The sequence below is a fragment of the Schistocerca nitens genome, chromosome 1 (genome assembly GCF_023898315.1).
Source record: "Schistocerca nitens isolate TAMUIC-IGC-003100 chromosome 1, iqSchNite1.1, whole genome shotgun sequence".
Classification (NCBI taxonomy): domain Eukaryota; kingdom Metazoa; phylum Arthropoda; class Insecta; order Orthoptera; family Acrididae; genus Schistocerca; species Schistocerca nitens.
In genome coordinates, this window is record NC_064614.1 from 1,071,604,619 (window position 1) to 1,071,624,154 (window position 19,536).

Below are 19,536 nucleotides of genomic sequence, written 5' to 3' on the forward strand. Positions count from 1 at the left end.
TTTTCAGCGTAGACGACGCGGCCTCGGAGGCTACGTGAATTTGCTAAACCATAACAGGAGATCATATCCGCCATATGAGACGAATCGAGTAGTAGGCTTCCATTGCAAACAAAGTGGAGCAAGAAAGAAAATGTAAATGTACTACTCCATTTGTAGGTACAAACAGCGCAGTGATAGTAAATGCGTAAGTGAATCCTTGTTTGGAAGAAGGTAAAACGCTTTGATACGTACCCAGGGCTGACAGAGCTGTTAAGGCACACAAACACGACGAAAACTAACGTAGCCTACAGCACCACTCGATCGACGCAACTGTCTGCAGACCACCCATAGTACTATGAGTAAGGCACCATAATGCCCTGCCGACACATTTGACGGAGAGCCAGTGCAAAGACTGTGGAAAATTGTCGCGCAGCCATTCCTATAAACCCATGTTTACATTGGAAAGTCTCCGTTACTGGATCCATGTTTATTATAATTATTTTTCTTGTTTCCGTGGGCACTACGACCTCTCACAGTATGCGGCAATTTTTTTGAACTCTGTCTAATACAAGGGGTTTCAAAAAGATTCATCCAAATTTAGAGACTGTATTTTCTACAAGACTGGAGATGCAAACGTGCCGTGAATTTTATATGCACATTTTACTGAATATAAACATGCACCCTTGGTCTAGGGGTGGCGTATTTGATTCATAAGCAAAACGGCTTCGGTCATGGGTTCGAATCCCGCCGCTGCTTAAATTTTGGTTAATAATCAGCATTGGCGGCCGAAGACTTCCGGCATAAGAAGTCAGCCTCATTCTGCCAACGGCCTTGTCAAAGAGGGCGGAGGAGCGGATAGAGGTTCAGGGCACTCTCTTGTCCTAGGGATGGGAAACTGCCCTAAAGGCGGAAGAATCAGTAATGATCAACGACATGAGGATGCAGAAGGGAATGGAAGCCACTGCATTAAAGACACGTAACATGTACCCACAGGACATGTGGCCTGTAATTGAAGAAGTGTCATGATGATCTTTCCATTGGAAAAAGATTCCGGAATAGTCCCTCCTTCGGATCTCCAGGAGGGAACTACCAAGGGGAAGGTTAACTTGAGAAAAAGATTGAATAATCAACGGAAAGCTAAAGTCCTACGAGTCGGGGCGTGGAACGTCAGAAGCTTGAACGTGATAGGGAAACTAGAAAATCAGAAAAGGGAGATGCAAAGGCTCAATCTAGATATAGCACGGGTCAGTGAAGTGAAGTGGAAAGAATACAAGGATTTCTGGTCAGATGAGTATAGGGTAAAATCAACAGCAGCAGAAAATGGTATAACGGGAGTAGGATTCGTTATGAATAGGAAGGTAGAGCAGAAAGTATGTTTCTGTGAACAGTTCAACGACAGGGTCGTTCTTATCAGAATCGACAGCCAACCAACACCGACAACGATAGTTCAAGTATACATGGCGACGTCGCAAGATGAAGATGAAGAGATAGAGAAAGTATATGAGGATATTGAAATGGTAATACATTATGTAAAGGAGGATGAAAATCTAATAGTCGTAGGAGAGTGGAATGCAGTTGTAGGGGAGGAGTAGAAGAAAAAGTTACAGGAGAGAATGGGCTTGGAACAAGGAATGAGAGAGAAGAAAGAATAATTGAGTTCTGTAACAAGTTTTAGCTTGTAATATTGAATACCCTATTCAAGAATCACAAGAGGAGGAGGTATACTTGGAAAAGGCCGGGTGATACGGGAAGATTTCAGTTAGATTACATCATGGTCTGACAGAAGTTCCCAAATAAGATATAGACCCAGATCACAATATAGTATTGATGAACAATCAATACGCAAAGAAGTGGGATACGGAAGTACGAAGGAATGACGGGATACGGTTGAAGTTCTCTAAGGCTATAGATACAGCAATAAGGAATAGCTCAGTAGGCAGTACAGTTGAAGAGGAATGGACACCTGTAAAAAGGGCCATCACAGAAGTTGGGAAGGAATACATAGGTACAAAGAAGGTAACTGCGAAGAAACCATGAGTAACAGAAGAAATACTTCAGTTGATTGATGAAAGGAGAAAGTACAAAAATGTTCCGGGAAACTCAGGAATAGAGACATACAAGTCGCTGAGAAATGAAATAAATAGGAAGTGCAGAGAAGCTAAGACGAAATGGCTGCAGGAAAAACGTGAAGACATCGAAAAAGATTGTCGGAAGGACAGACTCAGCATACAGGAAAGTCAAAACAACCTTCGGTGACATTGAAAGCAAGGGTGATAACGTTGAGAGTGCAACGAGAATTCCACTGTTAAAAGCAGAGGAAAGAGCGGATAGATGGAAAAAATAGATTAAAAACCTGTATGAGGGGGAAGATTTGTCTTATGTGATAGAAGAAGAAGTAGGAGTTGATTTCGAAGAGATAGGGGATTCAGTATTAGAATCAGAATTTAAAAGAACTTTGGAGGACTTACGGTCAAATAAGGCAGAAGGGATAGATAACATTCCAACAGAATTTCTAAAATCATTGGGGGAAGTGGCAACAAAACGACTATTACGTTGGTGCGTAGAATGTATGAGTCTGGCGACATACTATCTGACTTTCGGAAAAATATCATCCACACAATTCCGAAGACGACAAGAGCTGACAAGTGCGAGAATTACCGCACAATCAGCTTAACGGCTCATGCATCCAAGTTGCTTACAAGAATAATATACAGAAGAATAGAAAAGAAAACTGAAGATGCGCTAGATGACGATCAGTTTGGCTTAAGGTAAAGTAAAGACACGAGAGAGGCAATTCTGACGTTGCAGTTAATAATGGCAACAAGACTAAAGAAAAATCAGGACACGTTCATAGGAAATGTCGACCTGGAAAAAACGTTCGACAATGTGAAATGTTGCAAGTTGTTCGAAATTCTGAAAAAGGGAACGGTAAGCTATAAAGAGAGACGGGTCATATACAATATGTACAACAGCCAAGATGGATTAATAAGAGTGAACGACCGAGAACGAAGTGCCCGTATTAAAATGGGTGTAAGACAAGGAAGTAGACTTTCTCCCCTACTGTTCAATCTGTACATCGAGGAAGCAATGGTGGAAATAAAAGAAAAGTTCAGGAATAGAATTAAAATTCAAGGTGAAAGGATATCAATGATACGATTCGCTGATGACATTGCTATCGTGAGTGAAAGTGAAGAAGAAATACTTGATCTGCTGAACGGAATGAAGAGTCTAATGAGTGCACAGTATGGATTGAGAGTAAATCGATGTAAGACAAAGGTAATGAGAAGTAGTAGAAATGAGAAAACGTGAAACTTAACATCAGGATTGATGGTCACGAAGTTGATGAAGTAAAGGAATTCTGCTACCTAGGCAGTAAAATAACCAATGACGGGCGGAGCAAGGAAGACATTAAAGTACAGTAGCTATGGCAAGAAAGGCATTCCTGTCAAAGAGAAGTATACTAATATCAAATACCGGCCTTAATTCGAGGAATAAATTTCTGAGATTGTACGTCTGGAGTACAGCTTTGTGTGGTAGTGAAACATGGACTGTGGGAAAACCGGAACAGAAGAAAATCGAAGCATTTGAGATGTGGTGCTACATACGAATGTTAAAATTAGGTGGAGTGATAAGATAAAGAATGAGAAAGTTCTATGCAGAGTCGGAGAGGAAAGGAATATGTGGAAAACACTGATAAGGAGAAGGGACAGAATGATAGGACATCTGTTAAGACATGAGGGAATGGCTTCCATTGTGCCAGAGGCAGCTGTAGAGGTCAAAACTGTTGAGGAAGACAGCGATTGGAATACATCCATAATAATAATTGAGGACGTAGGTTGCAAGTGCTACTCTGAGATGAAGAGGTTAGCACAGGAGAGGAATTCGTGGCGGGCCCCATCAAACCAGTCAAAAGACTGATGACAAAAAAAAAAAAAAAAGAAACATGCCTCTTAATAAATAAGTGCCAAGTTTTTCATGTTTTGATTTTGACTCCCCTTTAAGTGACCGCCATTTCCCCCAGATCCCCAACGTTCAGATTTAAGTGGAAAAGTGAACCGCTACAGTGTGACTGCTGAATACAGTGTCCGGAAGGAAGGAAGGAAGGTCAGACTTTAGCGTCCCGTCGACGGCGTGACCGTTAGAGACTGACATCATGACATCACGCACGAGGGAGATTTTCCAAAGCTTCAAGTGTTTTAGGCCGTTTCTCGGGAAAAGACTTATGACCAATTCTTTTATTGTAGGAAATGTTGGAGATCTTGTGTCTTTCCTATCTGCAAGAACATATTGCAAAGTTGGTTTTTCAACAAGACAGAGCACCATTCACTTGCACCAGGATGTAAGAGTACTTCATAACAGGGAGCTGTCTCAACGGTGGATCTGCCATAAGAGGCGTACGGATCTCGCATTGCTTTCAAGGTCACTTGATCTCAAGGTACCCAACTTTTTTCTGGGTATCTTGTGAAAGCGCCCGTCTGTATGCTTCCCCTTACAACTGCGACGTCGCATAGGTGCATCAGTGAAAGCGGTATTTCCAGACCTGTAAAAGTATGGATGTTTGCTACGCGTCCTGTAGAGGGCATTTTGAACATTTGTGAAAAACAGATGAAATCTTTGACCTTAAGCGCAACTGTAAAAAGTATCTCAAGGTTTCATGTGATTGCATGTAAGAAATGTAACGGTCACCCATAGGTTCAGGAGGCCAGTGGCCGTCGAGGTTGAACAAGTGAGGCGGTGACGTTACAATGTGCTGGGGGCAGACTTCCGAGGGCTAGTCAGTGTTTCAGTTTTACGCTCGAATGCACCAGAGAAAGAGCGGTTTCTGAAATACTGTTAAATTAACGTGTTTGTTACAATGAATAATGTCTTCCATTACTTGATGAAACATCCTTGGCAGAGAGAGGGGACCATTCAGATTTGATGCATCTTTGAAATACAGGAAGGTCTTGATCGCACAGTTCTTTATTAAGCTTTAGGCGTTTCAACATTCAGCATCAGACTGAAGATGAAGATCAAACTTTAATACAAAGCTCACGGAAGTGAGGACGTAGACTGAATACAATCCAGGTCTCATCTCACGTAGGAGTATTTAACAGTGTCGTTGTCTATTCGAATAGATTGGTTCAAATGCCTCTGAGCACTATGGGACTTAACATCTGAGGTCATCAGTCCCCTAGAACTTAGAACTACTTAAACCTAACTAACCTAAGGTCATCACACACATCCAACGAGGCAGGATTCGAACCTACGACCGTAGCTGTCGCGCGGTTCCAGACTGAAACGCCTAGAACCGCTCGGCCACAACGGCCGGCTCGAACAGAAGTAGTGGCAGACTGAGTGTAGCGATTCAGCATCAAAGAAGTAAACGAAGGCCAGTAGGTGGCACTAGCTTTTTTTTATTTCAAGTTGCTGCCACTAACCTGAGCTCATCTAAATGATTTTACATGTTCGCCTGTTTTTGCATGACTACGTTGGTGATACTTATGTAACATTAAATTTGGTTATGGTCGTAAACGTATTCCTTCACAATTTATATTTTATATATTGTTTACATCGGTTTTATGTTTATATTGTACCACGACAGTTATTGGTTGCAAATGTCTTCTGATTATTGACTAAAGGCTATCTCTGTAACGTTGTTCACGATGGTAACTAACGACACACTTTTCATGCTGTTAGCGTATAAATTTCTGTTCCCTAAAAGTAAGATAAATGTACTTTCCTCAAATTGTTTATGAGGTTCTGATATGTACTTAATTTTAATGCGTAGAAGTTTGTAAAGTTACTCCTTGACTTGATTTCTACGAGAGTGATCCCAAAAGCAAGGTCTATTTTTTTATAAGTACATAGACCTATTTATTTCTACAGTGGTTTACATCAGTTTAAAGCTTGAACATTTAGATATTTCATCTTCCAGTACCTAGTGCAACCTACATCCTTCTGAATCTGCTTAGTGTATTCATCTCTTGGTCTCCCTCTACGATTTTTACCCTCCACGCTGTCCACCAACACTAAATTGGTGATCCCTTGATGCTGTCCTACTAACCGATCCCTTCTTCTTGTCACAAAGTTGTGCCACAAAATCCTCTTCTCCCCTATTCTATTCAATGCCTCCTCATTAGTTATGTGATCTACCCATCTACTCTTCAGCATTCTTCCGTAGAACCACATTTCGAAAGCTTCTATTCTCTTCTTGTCCAAACTATTTATCGTCCATGTTTCACTTCCATACATGGCTACACTTTATACAAATACTTTCAGAAACGACTTCCTGACACTTAAATCTATACTCGATGTTAACAAATTTCTCTTCTTCAGAAACGCTTTCCATGCCGTTGCCAGTCTACATTTTATAGCCTCTCTACTTCGACCTTCATCAGTTATTTTTCTCCCCAAATAGCGAAACAGCTTCACTACTTTAAGTGTCTCATTTCCTAATCTAATTCCCTCAGAATCACCCAACTTAATTTGACTACATTCCATTATCCTAGTTTTGCATTTGTTGATGTTCATCTTATATCCTCCTTTCAAGACACTATCCATTCCATTCAGCTGCTCTTCCAGGTCGTTTACTGTCTCTGACAGAATTACAGTGTCATCGGCGAACCTCAAACTTTTTATTTCTTCTCCATGGATTTTAATACCTACTCCGAATTTTTCTTTTGTTTTCTTTACTGCTTGCTCAATATACAGATTGAATAACATTTGGGATAGGCTACAACCCTGTCGCACTCCCTTCCCAACCACTGCTTCCCTTTCATGACCCCCGACTCTTATAACTGCCATCAGGCTTCTGTACAAATTGTAAATAGCCTTTCGCTCCCTGTATTTTACCCCTGCCACCTTTAGAATTTGAAAGAGACTGTTCGAGTCAACATTGTGAAAAGCTTTCTCTAAGTCTACGAATACTAGGAACGTAGGTTTGCCTTTCCTTAATCTTTCTTGTAAGATAAGTCGTAAGGTCAGTATTGCCTCACGTGTTCCAATATTTCTACGGAATCCAAACTGATCTTCCCTGAGGTCGGCTTCTACCAATTTTTCGATTCTTTATGGGTTTATGCATCACAAATCGCTACACCATGACGCTACGATGTGTTGGAGGCCGAGCTGCGAGGGCTGGTTAGTGTTTCGATTTGACGCTCGAAAGCGCCAGAGAAACAGTGGTTTCTGGAATACTGTTTAATTAACGTGTTAGTTACAGCGAATAATGTCTTCCCTGGCGATCAGGAAACTGGCTAACTGCTCGCCCAGGCGTCTGAGAGAGATGCTGGATAGAGCACGCAAACTGCTTGTGTAGTTTTGCGGGAGGTTAGGCATCCTGCCTGACAGCGAAGCAGCGCGGGGACGGCAGCGGGATCCCGTGTGGGCGCGCCGCGCTGAATTGGAATGCCTCAGCGCGCTCGAAGACCTGTTCCCATAGCAGCTTCCGGATGGCGGTTGTCGTCAAGGTGGAAACCCAAACCTCTTCAGCGCACACGGCCTACAAACAGGAAGGCGGTACACGTACACAGCCAGGGAGAAGGCACTGAGACGCCCACACAGCAAGTAGAAGATGGCTGCCTGCAGCCGGTCGACTACGCCCATCATCGGAGGAAGTTCCTTCAGTCAGTGACGGCTGCAAGCTATCAGACGCGACGGCGAGGGACGACGACATCTACCCACAGTAGACAGGTTGCAGAACCGTAGTCGAGTCTTCATACAGGCGGCAAGCAGCACATTGCGGTTCACCAGCAGCGCTGACCTGTAACTAAAGAAACTGTCATTCCATCGGGATCGGTGAGGCAGCCGGAATCAACAGACACACTGAGGAAGAGCTGTCCGGAATAGGGGTTTTTAAAGCCAGATACCGCGTCTTTGTAGAAGTTAGTCGGCTACTGGCTCTCGTTTAAATAGAGGTGTCGGCGACCCTGTCTGCACTGTGGCGTCTCAGATACGGACGGTTTTTCCGGCCTCTGCATTTCTCAAGAGTACTAGCAGCTCTTGGAGCGGCGGAGCTCGGGTGATGCGTGTTGTTGCTCCGTATTGTAGAGTTTACAGAACGACGCTCTGCCTCCGTCGTACTAGACCGTTTGCACTCGTTGCTGTATCTCTGCTCGCTATGTTGCAGTGACGTAAAAGCGTTGCCCTACTTTTGCAATACTGGCGCTCTTCGTGTACTGTAGATTACGGTCTGAGTTGGACTTGGTTCTGTGTCGAGCAATAGCTTCGAAAATTTGTTAGTACACCTGAAACAGCATTGCTCTGCCTCGTACACATGTAAAATCTGGTATCTTTGTTTTTTTGAAAATAAAAGCTTTTTATTCCTATGTGGAAGTGAAATTTCGCTTGAAGTCTCTGTCTTTACTTATGCAAAAGATATAGTCTTAAATCGGACGAATTTTTTTTAAACACACTTCACTGTAATGCTCCAATGAATATGCAGAAGCCTTTTATTTGTAGTTTGTAAACTGTTTTATAACTTTTCAAAATATGTTAGTAAACCAAAAATCTTTTTGCAGTATAAAAAGTAAGATAATTTTAGGCGTTCTGGTCCTAGACGGGCTGAACCGGTCCGACCGACCGCCGTGTCCTCCTCTGCCCATGGCGTCACTACATATAGTGTGGAGTGGCATGTGGTCAACACACTGCTCTCCCGGTAGTTGTCAGGCTCCTTGACCTTGGAACCGCTACTAATCGGTTGAGTAGCTCCTCAGCTGACCCCACGAGGCTGAGTGCATCCTATACCAGAACTCTCATAAAAGAAAAAAATATCTGACAGTTCCGGGAATGGAAGAAGATCCCCTTCATTCCCCTTCATCACAGGCAGCCGCGCTTACTTCCCAGCTATGGAGGCGGACTTTTTGCACTATATACAGATTTTGTTTCCCTATACAAGGTGTAACAAGAAGGTAGGGACAACCTTTCAGGAAACGTACCTCTTCCGTAGAAGAATAGAATGTGGACGTGGACATGGATCCGGAAATGATTTATTTGCATGTTAGAGCTCGTTTTCTATTTCTCTTCATAATCACATTAATAATGGCACACAGAATTACACAAACGTTTTCTGATATGAAGTGTTTAAAATATCCTCTTGGCTAATTGGTTAGAATGTTCAGTAAGTTAGTTTCACCGCCAGTGTTCGTTGTTCCAATTGAACCACGGTAATGTTGACATGTGACTCACTTCTTGCTTGTATTGACATGTGACTAACTTATTGATCTAACAGCACGAAGCACATAGCTTAAAATGTTTAGTGGTCATTACAGTCTTGGGTCTGATACTGTGCAATGGAAGTGTACGAAAACGCGGAGTTAGCAAATGTCCATTTGCTGAACGGATTAGCAGATGGTAGTGGCCGCGGCGCTCAACGTCTTTATCGGGATGTCCAGAACGGCAATTCCCGACAGGAAGTTTGAAGCAATTGATCCTCACCTTAGGGATCATGGGACGTTTAAGCCTACTTCTCGCGACTGGGGTAGGCCTAGAAGGACGAGAACACCTCAGCTATTGGACGAACTTCTTTGTGCGGTTGACGACAACCCTAGTGCCACAGTAAGACAATTAGCTGCAACAAGACCGTCTGCCGAGTGCTACATTAGAAACTGTTGCATACGTACCATGTTCATTGTGTGCGGGCACTATCAGCCGTTAATTTTCCTGCATGGAGACACTTCTGCGAATGGTTCATTCAGCAATGTGTCAGCCCTTACTTTAGTGCAAATGTGCTGTCTCTGGATGAAGCCTGGTTTAAAGTATGTAATGGTTACATCTCAACGCCCCAAAATCGCCAGTAAGGATTTTAATGGAATGACTGGATCCCAGGGTTTTGGATCGTCAGTCACACAAAACGGTTTAAAGCTTCAGAATTAAAACAAACAATGAACTTCACATGAAAATATAAAGGTTCTCTAAACTCAAACAAGGTTTCTAATTTTAAATCAACAATTCGACAATATAAGGCTTTCTGATAAAAAAGCAATAATTTGATTTAAAGGAGCTTCAAAATTTGTTTGAAAAAAATTAACGACGCCTTAGTGGGAAAGAGATATCACTTCATTTCACATGAACCAATTAATAACAGCTTTAGCTATAAATAAAGGATCGTATGAATAATGACAATCGCCATAATGTATTTACAACAGATAAGGAGCACCAAGGGGCGACAACTACGCTAATAATAACTCGCTCATACAAAGAACAAGACAGAGACAATAACGGGCAAGGACTCGATCCTGGAAAATGAGGGGATCATAATTCCTGCTTATTAAAATAATTTTGAACAATAATTGATAATCGCTATTATCGGGGACCTCCATGCTCTTAGTGAATACCACGGGCGAAAGTCTTCATGTCCACCAACATTTTTACTAAAGCATTAACATTTGAATATTTTTTTCAGAAACATAAAAATATAACAAATATGCCATTCTCAATATACAACCTAAAGATATAGTAATACAGAAAATAAAAACCGTTTTCCTTAGCATAAAATTTAGTGACCGCTTGGAGAGCACAAGTTATTGTAGCAAACACTCCAAAATCTTCTCAAAGACTTTGAGGGGTAGTACAAAACGAACACAGCTTACATTGTACGCGAATTCTGTGCACGGAGCGGGCTCTGATAACACCGTCGCACACTACGATATACACAGTTAATGCCTAGCTAGCCGACCGCTCGACAGACGCTAGACTAAGGCCGTGCGAAACAGGAATCACGAGTCCCAACCAGGCTTGAACACTCACGCCCGTGCGTAGCAGTAAAAGGTCCGCAAGCATAGCGTAGATATCTGAAGTACGGAACACACGTTAGTAAATATTAAATTACGGACAACCCAGCCGCGTACACTTTAACACAACCAAGCCCAGGACACCCCAAGGAATCTCTTTGCAGTGACACAATTTTGACTGAGTGTACAAAATATAAATCACGAAGACATAGCGGACTACAGCCCCCTCGGGCTCTAGTCGCAAACGACGACAAAAAATCAAATTGAAAATTTTTGGTACGGTCTTATGGGACCAAACTGCTGAGGTCATCGGTCCCTAAGCTTGCACACTACTTAAACTAACTTACGCTAAGAACGACACGCACACCCATGTCCGAGGGAGGACTCGAACCTCCGACGGCGGGAGCCGCGCTGACCGTGACAAGACGCCGTAGACAGCGCGGCTACCCCACGCGGTGACAAAAATCAAACGGCAAGATTCGATATCCAGAGAGTAGCTACGGCTCAAAGTAGATGATTAATGAGTTGAAGAGTTGCAGAAATTGAGCTCTAACATGGAAATAAAGTGTTTCCGAACACATATCCATGTAACATACGAGGTGTGGCTAGAAAAAAACCGGACTAGTACTGGTGAAACAATAAAACGAATGCAATAAGGCTGAAAGTCGCGTGGCCTGTCACGTGACTCTCGCTCCGCCTACTGCTCGAGTTTCATCTGCCTCCTGCACTCAGTCTGCCCGTGGCGTCTGTTTTAAGTAGTTGACGTTTTGTCTGTGCGTCGGAAAATGTTGAGTGTACAGAAAGAACAGCGTGTTAACATCAAATTTTGTTTCAAACTAGGAAAATCTGCAAGTGAAACGTTTGTAATGTTACAACAAGTGTACGGCGATGATTGTTTATCGCGAACACAAGTGTTTGAGTGGTTTAAACGATTTAAAGATGGCCGCGAAGACACCAGTGATGACACTCGCACTGGCAGACCATTGTCAGCAAAAACTGATGCAAACATTGAAAAAATCGGTAAACTTGTTCGACAAGATCGCCATTTAACAATCAGAGCAGTGTCTGAGTTAACAGGACAAGGAAAGTGTTAGGCAGATTCTTCAAGAAAGTTTCAACATGAACAAAGTGTGTTCAAAAATGGTTCCACAGTGTCTCACAATTGAACAGAAGGAACGCCGAAGAATGATTTGTTCTGACATCCTGGAAAACATTGAAAGTGATCCCACCTTCTTACAAAATGTTATTACTTGCGATGAATCGTGGTTTTTTACTTACGATCCCGAAACTAAACGCCAATCGATGCATTGGAAAACTCCTGGTTCTCCACGACAAAAAAAAAAGCACGAATGTCAAAATCGAAATTCAAGGCAATGATGATTGTTTTTTTTGACATCAAAGGGATTGTGCACATTGATTGGGTACCAGAGGGACAAACAGTGAATCAGCATTACTACATTAGCGTCCTGGCTACCCTACGTGAGCGAGTACGGAGAAAATGGAACGATTTGTGGAGAAAAAAGTCATGGATCCTTCACCAAGACAATGCCCCAGCTCACAGTGCGTTGTCAGTGAAGACGTTTTTGGCAAAACACAACATTCCCATCTTGGATCATCCACCCTACTCACCTGATTTGGCCCCCTGTGACTTTTTTCTTTTCCCTAAAGTCAAGTCAGCTTTGAAAGGAACTAGATTTGAGACTGTTGAAGCAGTAAAAGAAAAAGCGACGGAAGTAATGTATGGACTTACCGAAAATGATCTGCAGCATTGCTATGAACAGTGGAACATTCGTATGGAGCGGTGTAGAGACCGAGGAGGAGAGTACATTGAAGGAGATAACATGAAATTGTAAATACTTGTAAATAAATGTTTTTTCCAGCATCAGTCCGGTTTTTTTCTAGCCGCACCTCGTATTTTCGTCCTCTACCTGTGAAGAATGTCTACTGGAAGTCTGAGATTTCTTTTTTTTACACCTTGTATAATAATAGTATTAACATGGAGTCAGACAACGCTTCGTGATCAGCTAGTCTGTAATAAATCAGGCACGCCTTAACAAACGAGTTGTGTAACGTATGAGCTATTTTTCCTGATCGCATTTTATAATCTTCAAACACATTATGACACTTGCTCAAGAACTGTGAGGTCCGGACAGGGGCACGCGATGTATGGTAGAGCTGAGACAATAGCGGTGCTAGTTGAACCAATGACATTCTGGATAGGAGACAAGAAGTGCAAATCAATACTGTTACATACGCCGCCGGCGCTGCGCTGCGTTCTGTTTTATAGATATGGCTGCCATAAATTCGTTTCTGGAGGCGCCGCCTTATTCTGCAAAGCGAAAACAGTCTCTGCTCCTGCGCCGAAACGTACACTGGCGCAGTGGCGTAAACCATCCCGCCTGTCACGCGAGGCCAGAACAGAGAAGAAGCCTGACCCCTTTATGTGTGTTCACCTCAATCTATATTTCCCGAAACAACAAAAAATGGAAAGAAAAATGAATGGCCATATCGAGAAAATTCTATAATTTTTCATGTTAACGGTCAAAGGCAACTGAAAATTAATAGGGAATTGCTTTTCTCGAAGTAGGGTTAAAAATAAACAAAGAAGAATCATTAAAGTATGGGGGTTCCAACTGCTCGGATACGTTTTCTTCCTTTGCAATAGGCTGTCTCATGTATTACATACTACACTCCTGGAAATTGAAATAAGAACACCGTGAATTCATTGTCCCAGGAAGGGGAAACTTTATTGACACATTCCTGGGGTCAGATACATCACATGATCACACTGACAGAACCACAGACACATAGACACAGGCAACAGAGCATGCACAATGTCGGCACTAGTACAGTGTATATCCACCTTTCGCAGCAATGCAGGCTGCTATTCTCCCATGGAGACGATCGTAGAGATGCTGGATGTAGTCCTGTGGAACGGCTTGCCATGCCATTTCCATCTGGCGCCTCAGTTGGACCAGCGTTCGTGCTGGACGTGCAGACCGCGTGAGACGACGCTTCATCCAGTCCCAAACATGCTCAATGGGGGACAGATCCGGAGATCTTGCTGGCCAGGGTAGTTGACTTACACCTTCTAGAGCACGTTGGGTGGCACGGGATACATGCGGACGTGCATTGTCCTGTTGGAACAGCAAGTTCCCTTGCCGGTCTAGGAATGGTAGAACGATGGGTTCGATGACGGTTTGGATGTACCGTGGACTATTCAGTGTCCCCTCGACGATCACCAGTGGTGTACGGCCAGTGTAGGAGATCGCTCCCCACACCATGATGCCGGGTGTTGGCCCTGTGTGCCTCGGTCGTATGCAGTCCTGATTGTGGCGCTCACCTGCATGGCGCCAAACACGCATACGACCATCATTGGCACCAAGGCAGAAGCGACTCTCATCGCTGAAGACGACACGTCTCCATTCGTCCCTCCATTCACGCCTGTCGTGACACCACTGGAGGCGGGCTGCACGATGTTGGGGCGTGAGCGGAAGACGGCCTAACGGTGTGCGGGACCGTAGCCCAGCTTCATGGGGACGGTTGCGAATGGTCCTCGCCGATACCCCAGGAGCAACAGTGTCCCTAATTTGCTGGGAAGTGGAGGTGCGGTCCCCTACGGCACTGCGTAGGATCCTACGGTCTTGGCGTGCATCCGTGCGTCGCTGCGGTCCGGTCCCAGGTCGACGGGTACGTGCACCTTCCGCCGACCACTGGCGACAACATCGATGTACTGTGGAGACCTCACGCCCCACGTGTTGAGCAATTCGGCGGTACGTCCACCCGGCCTCCCGCATGCCCACTATACGCCCTCGCTCAAAGTCCGTCAACTGCACATACGGTTCACGTCCACGTTGTCGCGGCATGCTACCAGTGTTAAAGACTGCGATGGAGCTCCGTATGCCACGGCAAACTGGCTGACACTGACGGCGGCGGTGCACAAATGCTGCGCAGCTAGCGCCATTCGACGGCCAACACCGCGGTTCCTGGTGTGTCCGCTGTGCCGTGCGTGTGATCATTGCTTGTACAGCCCTCTCGCAGTGTCCGGAGCAAGTATGGTGGGTCTGACACACCGGTGTCAATGTGTTCTTTTTTCCATTTCCAGGAGTGTATTATGAGAATAATTTATTTTCCAGCAAAATCTCACGAAATTACCGGATTCGAGTGCCGCCGGTTAACATTCAACAGAACCTCCTTGGACCTTGTGATAAGGGAGCATAATATTCAATATAATTATTAAAACAATACTGTTGGCGAGTTGTACAAGACTGTTTAAATCACAGGTATTGCACAGGTAGAATTAGGTATAAAAGGAAGGTACCTGCAAAAGAAACTTGGGCAACAGATGAAATACTTCAGCTGATCGACGAAAGAAGGAAGTACATAAGTGTTCACGGAAAGATAGGAACACTGCAGTATAAATCAATTATCAATAAAATAATTAGGAGAGTGGCTGCTCGAAAAATGAGAAGAAATCGAAAAAGAAGTGATTGTGTGAAGGACTGACTCAGAATATGGAAGAGTCAAAACAACCTTCGGTAAAATTGAAAGCAAGCGTGGTGATATTAAGAGTACAATGTAAATTTCGCTGTTAAAAGCAGTAGAGAGAACGGACAGGTGGGGAGACTACATTCAAGGTATCAAAATGTTCAAATGTGTGTGAAATCTTATGGGACTTAACTGCTAAGGTCATCAGTCCCTAAGCTTACACACTACATATCCTAAATTATCCTAAGGACAAATACACACACCCATGCCCGAGGGAGGACTCGAACCTCTGCCGGGACCAGCCGCACCGTCCATGACTGCAGCGCCTAAGACCGCTCGGCTAATCCCGCGCGGCTTCAAGGTATCTTTCAAGGGATAATACTTGTCCGATAATAGAAGAAGAAACGTCGATAGAGAAGAGACAGCAGATACATTATTAGTATCTGAAATAACTTTGGAAGAGATAAGAGCAAATAAGGGACAAGAGTGATAAAATTTCATCGGAATTTCTAAAATCGTTGTGGGAAGTGGTAACAAAACGACTATTCACGATAGTGTATAGAATTTATGAGACTGGAGATATGCCATCAGACCTTCGGAAAAACATCTCCACACAATTCCGAAGATAGAAAGAGCCGAAAAGTGCGAAAATTATCGCACAGTCATCTTAATAGTTCATGCATCAGAGTTTATAACAAGAATAATATACAAAAGAATGAAAAGAAAACTGAGGATGTGATAGATGACGATCAGTTTGGATTTAGGAAAAGTAAAGGCACCAAATAGACGGTCCTGACGTTGCGATTGATAATGAAAGCAAAACTGAAGAAAAATCGAGACATTTCCATAGGATTTGTCGATCTGGATATAGCGGTCGACAATGTGAAATGGTGCAAGATGTTAGAAATTCTGGGAGAAATATGTACAACATGTAGAAGAACCAAGAGGGAAGAATAAAATTGGAAGACCAAGAAAGAAATGCTCGGATTGAAAAGAGTGCAAGTCAGGGCTGCGGTCTTTTACCCTTGCTACTCAGTTTATGCACCGAAGATGCAATAGCGAAAATAAAAAAAAAAAACGCTTTGAAGAATGTGTTCATTTTTGGAACACAACTTACTACCATCTCAGAGACAGAAGTGATGACACTTTCTGCAGGACCTGATCATCATTTTGCAGGACAATGCTCAAGCACGTACAATGCAAGCTGTTACCGATTTGTTTGACTGATGGGGCTGCTAAGTGCTATACCATCTACTGCACTCCCCTGACTTAAACCCTCGTGAGTTCAACTCGATTTCTAATCTAAAGGAAACACTTCACGGCATTCGCTTTAGAACTGCTACAAACTCGTCGGGCAATAGACCGCGCCGAGCGAACTGTCAACACAACTGGCACTGCTAAGAGTATCCTAAGACTTCCACATCGCTGGCAACGGGTTATACACAATCCTGGTGACTACCTTCAAGGTCAGTAAAACTTTGAAACACATATCTATTTTGTACGAGCTGTAAATAAATAGTTGCCACTATTAAAGTTCCAACCCTCATACAATATAGGAAAGCGACGTGCAGATATTTTACATTTAACATTCAATTTTGCATATAGTTCGTGCGGCTGTCAACAACGAATAAGAGACAGGAACCCAGTCATGTGTGGTATATTTTTCCGTTAGAGACGGAAGTGAAAAAACTACACAGCGAGATGTTTGCGCTCAAACGTTTGATTAGTGATTGAGAGTAACGTGTTGTGAAATATACCGCTACAGATACACAGCTTTCATTTAATTTACACTTACATGTTTCTGTGGTTAGCAGACGACTCCAGTGTGCTCCACCTTTTCAATAGTTAATACGTTTCTGGAGCGTGTTGCGGGAACCTGTGGCGGAACAGGGAACACGGTATTCAACAGTTAGTTTGAGGTTCAAAAAAGATTATGATAAGCCAGTAAATTAGTTCAGACTGCTTTATTACAACATTGACTTCGAAAACATTACACCATATCATTATTTAACTACCCAACTCCGCATTTGCATTGAAAAAAAATGAGAAATGGTAATTTTCCCCGATTTGCCCACCGGTGGAGCAAACTGGGGAATAGTATTTCACATACAAAATTTAGTCGTAAATGAAAATTGTAGCAGCTTATAAATATTTTACATAAAAAATTAGTTATAAATAATATAAAAAACTATAAATGTTACTCTTCACCTAAAATGAATGCATGCTCGTCCTCACTGTCGACCCGCCGCTCCTGTGTTGTGAGCCCACTTGAGGCACACGTTACAACAGATCCAGTCTGATCCAGCCCTCTTCAGAAGAGTCAAGACAGTAAAAGTATTCATCGGCTTATTATATTTACCACTATTATTGGAGGAATTCGGCTGATTTAGTTTTGAGGGTGATTTGGAGCGTGGATAACTCTTCTTAATTATTTTTCATTTAGCCGCGCGGGGTAGCCGAGCGGTCTTGGGCGCCTTGTCACAGTTCGCGCGGCTCCACCCGTCTGAGGTTCGAGCCTCCCGCGGGCATAGGTGTGTGTGTTGTCCTTAGCGTTAAGTAAGTTTAAGTTAGATTAAGTAGTGTGTAAGCAGGTGTTGATAGATGTGAAAATTACCGAACCATTAGTTTAATAAGTCACAGCTGCAAAATACTAACACGAATTCTTTACAGACGAATGGAAAAACTAATAGAAGCCAACCTCGGGGAAGATCAGTTTGGATTCCGTAGAAACACTGGAACACGTGAGGCAATACTGACCTTACGACTTATCTTAGAAGAAAGATTAAGGAAAGGCAAACCTACGTTTCTAGCATTTGTAGACTTAGAGAAAGCTTTCGACAATGTTGACTGGAATACTCTCTTTCAAATTCTAAAGGTGGCAGGGGTAAAATACAGGGAGCGAAAGGCTATTTACAATTTGTACAGAAACCAGATGACAGTTATAAGAGTCGAGGGACATGAAAGGGAAGCAGTGGTTGGGAAGGGAGTAAGACAGGGTTGTAGCCTCTCCCCGATGTTATTCAATCTGTATATTGAGCAAGCAGTAAAGGAAACAAAAGAAAAGTTCGGAGTAGGTATTAAAATCCATGGAGAAGAAATAAAAAGTTTGAGGTTCGCCGATGACGTTGTAATTCTGTCAGAGACAGCAAAGGACTTGGAAGAGCAGTTGAATGGAATGGACAGTGTCTTGAAAGGAGGATATAAGATGAACATCAACAAAAGCAAAACGAGGATAATGGAATGTAGTCGAATTAAGTCGGGTGATGCTGAGGGAATTAGATTAGGAAATGAGACACTTAAAGTAGTAAAGGAGTTTTGCTATTTGGGGAGCAAAATAACTGATGATGGTCGAAGTAGAGAGGATATGAAATGTAGACTGGCAATGGCAAGGAAAGCGTTTCTGAAGAAGAGAAATTTGTTAACATCGAGTATAGATTTAAGTGTCAGGAAGTCATTTCTGAAAATACAATCCTGGAAATTGAAATAAGAACGCCGTGAATTCATTGTCCCAGGAAGGGGAAACTTTATTGACACATTCCTGGGGTCAGATACATCACATGATCACACTGACAGAACCACAGGCACATAGACACAGGCAACAGAGCATGCACAATGTCGGCACTAGTACAGTGTATATCTACCTTTCGCAGCAATGCAGGCTGCTATTCTCCCATGGAGACGATCGTAGAGATGCTGGATGTAGTCCTGTGGAACGGCTTGCCATGCCATTTCCACCTGGCGCCTCAGTTGGACCAGCGTTCGTGCTGGACGTGCAGACCGTGTGAGACGACGCTTCATCCAGTCCCAAACATGCTCAATGGGGGACAGATCCGAAGATCTTGCTGGCCAGGGTAGTTGACTTACACCTTCTAGAGCACGTTGGGTGGCACGGGATACATGCGGACGTGCATTGTCCTGTTGGAACAGCAAGTTCCCTTGCCGGTCTAGGAATGGTAGAACGATGGGTTCGATGACGGTTTGGATGTACCGTGCACTATTCAGTGTCCCCTCGACGATCACCAGTGGTGTACGGCCAGTGTAGGAGATCGCTCCCCACACCATGATGCCGGGTGTTGGCCCTGTGTGCCTCGGTCGTATGCAGTCCTGATTGTGGCGCTCACCTGCACGGCGCCAAACACGCATACGACCATCATTGGCACCAAGGCAGAAGCGACTCTCATCGCTGAAGACGACACGTCTCCATTCGTCCCTCCATTCACGCCTGTCGCGACACCACTGGAGGCGGGCTGCACGATGTTGGGGCGTGAGCGGAAGCCGGCCTAACGGTGTGCGGGACCGTAGCCCAGCTTCATGGAGACGGTTGCGAATGGTCCTCGCCGATACCCCAGGAGCAACAGTG